Source organism: Triticum urartu, chromosome 5A (assembly GCF_056163025.1).
Source record: "Triticum urartu cultivar PI428250 chromosome 5A, HENAU_Tu73, whole genome shotgun sequence".
In the NCBI taxonomy this organism is placed as follows: domain Eukaryota; kingdom Viridiplantae; phylum Streptophyta; class Magnoliopsida; order Poales; family Poaceae; genus Triticum; species Triticum urartu.
Genome location: NC_141877.1, coordinates 28,142,184 through 28,147,580, shown reverse-complemented (window position 1 = coordinate 28,147,580; position 5,397 = coordinate 28,142,184). Strand labels below are relative to the sequence as shown.

Below are 5,397 nucleotides of genomic sequence, written 5' to 3'. Positions count from 1 at the left end.
CAATATGACCTAAACGGTAGTGCCACAAATAGGTTGCACTATCATTATTAACTTTGCATCTTTTGTCTTCAATATTATGAATATGTGTATTAGTACAATCGAGATTCAATAAACCATTCACCTTGGGTGTATGACCATAGAAGGTTTTATTCATGTAAACAGAATAATAATTATTCTTTGACTTAAATGAATAACCGTATTGCAATAAACATGATCCAATCATATTATGCTCAACGCAAACACCAAATAACATTTATTTTAGGTTCAACACTAGTCCCGAAGGTAAAGGGAGTGTGCGATGGTGATCTTATCCACCTTGGAATCATTTCCAACACACATCGTCACCTCGTCCTTAACTAGTCTTTGTTTATTTTGCAACTCCTGTTTTGAGTTACTACTCTTAGCAACTGAACTAGTATCAAATACGGAGGGGTTTGCTATAAACACTAGTAAAGTACACATCAATAACATGTATACCACATATACCTTTGTTCACTTTGCCATCCTTCTTATCCGCCAAGTATTTGGGTAGTTTCTCTTCCCGTGACCATTTCCTTTGCAGTAGAGGCACTCAGTTTCAGGCTTGGGTCTAGCTTTGGGCTTCTTCATGGGAGTGGAAACTTGCTTGCCATTCTTCTTGAAGTTCCCTTTCTTTTCCTTGCCCTTTTACTTGAAACTAGTGGTCTTGTCAACCATCAACACTTGATGCTTTTCTTGATTTCTACCTTCGCCGATTTCAGCATCGCGAAGAGCCACAACACCAATGCAACAGCATGTAATCTGCCGGGAGAAAGCCCTTTAGAGGCCAGAGAAACTACTGGGATAGCATTTCTCCCGGCAGATAGAACTGCCATGAGAACGGCTGCCGGGGATTACTTGTCCCGGCAGATAAACTATTCCTGGTAGTTTTTCTGCCCTGGCACGTGTATTTGCCGGCAGTTAATATTCTCCCGGCAGATTGGTTAAGGCACGGGAGACTACAAATACCGGCAGTGGAACTACCTGCAGAAGCTTGTTTGCCCGACAATTAATATGCCATCACGTTAGTTTCACTAGAAAAGGGCAACATATCTGCCCAATTTAGCATCCATTCACTATGTTCAAGCAATCAGGACATATCATGCGATTTATATATACATCTCAAATGAAGTTACATAAAGGTCTAGTCAAAAATCTTGAACTTCATTAAATAATCATACAATCATATACAAAGACATTGTGCCACAAAAGAAGTGCATACATCTGTTTTTAGATGTGCCAGACAACCAAGCTGAAGTTGTGCCAAAAAGGGAGAAACACATTTATTTCTTGATGCACCACACAACCAACATGAGCATACATTGACTTAACAACCACCAACATGAGCAGAGCAAATCTCCATGTTCAACAAACAAGGCATATTCCATTATCACTACACCGACTTAATTGTAGGCGTTCATAATCTTCGTCAGCCTGTAGATCTTCCAAACCTCCATCAACTTGTTCATCTTTGAGAAACCTGCACCAAATCGAAAACTCAAAATGGATCTCTTGTTTCAGATTTTCAATTAACACATTGAAGATTTTGACATGCTGCAATTTAACTGATCCGCATAAATAAAACTCTTCTGAATGTGCAGCACTTCATCATCACAGCAAGCAATATTACATAATTGGATCAAGTAGGGAAATATTTGAACCGTGCATACAAAAACTTCCCAAAAGGAGTATATGCTGCTCGGTTCGAATGCCAAGTTACAACTTACTCCGTACTAGTGAAAACTATGATTAGGGACATGGAACTGATTTGCAAATGGAGTATATACTGCTCAGATTTGTGTCTAGTGTTCACAGAAAGATATTATTATCTTCGGGTAATATACATTGAAATCTTATTTATTTTTATGAGTGACATAGGATTTAAATGATTGAGAACTATCCTACAAAGAAGTTGCTATAGGATTTGAACGGGATGGAATTTAATTTGGATCGGCGAACGAGCTACAACAAAATAGCTGGGCGGGCCAACTTAAAGAAAAACACAGGAAAAAAAGTTCAAAATTTGAACCATGGTAGTACTAAGGCATTAGTCAACACTCAGTTATTTTGGAAACACATCATCTCAGGCTTGCTGGTCTGCTCTTCTCATAGACTAGGCTGTAGTGGGTTGTGCATTTAGTCTTTGAGCAACAACTAGGCTCTCTCGCGCATTCAGGCGGGCTGACAAGAATAGAAGTATCTCATCTATGCTGCTCACGGAGTATCTCTATTTATGTAGGACCTAAGAACTCAAGTTCCTTTAACAGTAGGATTTTCTACATTGCTCTACAAATAAGAAAACAAGATGATGTGCAAACTTAACATCAACATGCACCTAATATGTGCATGACAAAGTGAACTACAAAAGGCATGAATTAATATGCATGACAAAGTGAATTGTGCAAAGCATGAATTAATGTGCATGACAAAGTGAGCTGCGCAAAGCATGTAACAAGATGCAGTTTTATGATATATGCAATTGTACAATAGATGCAGTAACCAAACGATCACCTTCTTCCTTTTATTTTGTCGCTGACTTGCTCGGCCTCCAAAATCTTATTTTAGATTTGAAAATGTAAATGACCCAAATCGTTAAAAATCCTAATTGTTCCTTGCTTTAAGTATAGCCTCTGTTGCTCTTGTGCTTCAGCATTGTCTTCTTCTCTTCCTTTTCCATTCTTTTTCCTGAAACGAGAATTCGTAGCACATTAGGATTGACAAGTTAGGTGTCACGCAGATAAGCATGTAACTGAAAACTGGAAAGAAAGGCACAATTTAGTTGCTGAATATCATCATCTATATTATAAAAACATAGCACTTGCTTTTTCCGTCGGATTTTGCAGAACACAAACAGAGAAGCTACTACCAAATTTAGCAGAAAAAACTAGTATGGACGCCTTGCGGATCTTGCCCAACCTCCAACACCTTCAAGATCTTGTCGAACCTTTCAAGACCTAAGTTATAATGCGGAGCTGAAATTTTAGGTTAGTCTAAAACATGAATTCTAAGTTGGTACAAAGCAGAGCAACATCACTCTGACATAGTACTACCACTTATCACATGACGTTCATTACTACAGGAAAAATAGAAGAGTTGAAATAAAACAGAGAAAGTTGAATATCACAGCAAGATGGAGGACAATTAACTTCAAGGTCATCTTTAGCTAGAATGCAGACATCCAACAAAAAACCATAAATGATCTGTTTGGAATGGTTTTAATTTCTTCTTGCACCAGTCTACAATACCCTATACTTGCGCTAGGTACCAGTCTACCCGTAAGTATAGTTGTCAGTTTTTATTTTTCACTAATGTCGCTTTATTGAGCCAAGGCATGAAAGTGGGTGATATCCTGTATTATCTTTCTTGCGCACACATCTGCTACATAGAAATACCATTTACTAGTCAAACATATTTAAAAGGAGATCAATGCTTCATGTTTTTAGTAAATTGAATATGAACCTTCCATAAATGTAATTCTACATCCTTAAGTCTGGCGGCTTGTGGAAGCGGCTGACAGAGCATCGATGGAGGTGACCTTCCAGCATCTTGGAGAGGCAGCAAAGACACTTCCAGCAGACTGGAACAGGGTAAGAAACTGCTGCATTGTTCTATTTTTATCAGACTTCACAGAAGTTTGCAACACTTATATTCATAGAATAAATAAATATCCACATACAGAAACAAAAATGTACTATGTGAACAAAGGGACTTCGGACCCAGACAGCTCACATGAAACATCTAGTAATTCATGAATCTGATCTGATGATCAAGATACAATTCAAGCAATACTTTTTCCCAGGAACAGAACCAGTATTGTAAACCAATAAGATAATACCTACTACCTAAACACTGTATATAGAAGATTTGCATAAATCGGATCTTATCATTAGATTAAAAATAGTTACGAGATCAACATAATTCATTCAATGAAGAGAGCCACATCAATTAGGTGCACAAGATAAGGGCCTACAAGCTAGCATAGACCATGGTCAACCTGGTTGTTGACGGGGAGCCATCACGCCAAGGCAGACCATTGAATCAGTCGAGCTTGCACCCTTAACGTTGTGCCTCTGGGGCTAGTTGGGAAGAAGGCTTGAAGCCACCGTGAGCAGCAGGTACTCCTCCAAATCTCCTTCCAGAAGCTGAGCTGCAAGGCGGGGGCGCAATGGATAAAGGCGGCCATGGCAGGGAGGGAGGAGGAGATGCGAATCCACATCGTCTCGGCCGGCGCTTGTGGAGAAGAGGTGGATCCGCGCCATCCCAGAAGCCGCTGGTGGAGGAGAGTTAGATCCGTGGTCACAGGCGGCTCCAAGCAGGAGAGGGGAAGGAACGGTGGGAGGAGCCAGATCCGTGCTCACAGGCTTTGGAAGGAGGATGGAAGCCGTTTCCTCTAGAGATCAACTGGAGGACGACCAGGAGGGCCAGCGGCGTCAAACCCTAGCCCGCCGCGGTGGTCGGGAAGGAAGCCGGGTGCGGTAGGGGTTTGGGGACAGTGGAGGGTGGTCGGGGACGGTGAAGGGTGTGGCTATGGTCGGGGACGGCGGAGGGTTATCGACTGCCGCTGAGGTCGGGAGCGGCGAAGGGTGGTCGGTGGCGGATGGGATCGGGGGTGTAAGGCTGCCGGATTTGGGGGCATGACCTGGGGGAATAGAAGAGGTGAGGGTGAGGTGCAGAGCCTATTTATTTTGTCTTTTTGCTGAAATGTCTCGGCACACACAATACCGGTAGATAATGAGTCGGGGTTCAGTTCTCCCGGCAGATAAGGTGACCTAAAATGTGGACATCGTTGTCGGTAGTTTATATGCCTGCGTTGCTCAACTTCTACCGACAGTTCATCCACCATTAAGTATTTCTGCCGGCAGTAATGAGATTCCCGATAGATAGTTTGCCGTTAACCTGGTATTTCTCCCGGCAGTTGATTGCGCCCAAATAAGTGTTGTGGTGTAGTGTGCTCGGGGAATGATTTTCGTCATCCCTTGCATATTATAGTTCATTATGAAGTTCCAGTAACTTCGTGATAGTGACTAGAGAACTCTGTCAATCACTACCTTATCTGGAAGATTAACTCCCACTTGATTGAAGCGATTGTAGTGCTCATACATTCTGAGCACATGCTCACTGGTTGAGCTATTCTTCTCCATCTTGTAGGCAAAGTATTTGTCAGAGGTCTCATACCTCTCGACTCGGTCATGAGTCTGAAATACAAATTTCAGCTTTTGGAATATCTTATATGTTCCGTGGCACTCAAAACGTTTTTGAAGTCCCGGTTCTAAGCCGTAAAGCATGGTGCACTAAACTATCAAGTAGTCATCATACCGAGTTTTGCCAAATGTTCATAACGTCTGCATCTGCTCCTGCAATAGGTCCGTCACCTAGCGA

The 5,397-nt window shown here is 41.7% G+C and overlaps 1 long non-coding RNA gene across 1 annotated transcript; it reads right to left on the bottom strand.

Moving 5' to 3' along the window:
• Window positions 1–1,111: 1,111 nt before the first annotated feature.
• LOC125507376 (uncharacterized) lies at window positions 1,112–4,670 on the bottom strand. The gene is made up of 3 exons (XR_007282886.2): window positions 3,478–4,670; window positions 2,530–2,703; window positions 1,112–1,498 (listed from the first exon to the last, which is right to left on the bottom strand). It is a non-coding gene; the product is annotated as an uncharacterized LOC125507376 (long non-coding RNA).
• Between the last annotated feature and the right edge of the window lie 727 nt (window positions 4,671–5,397).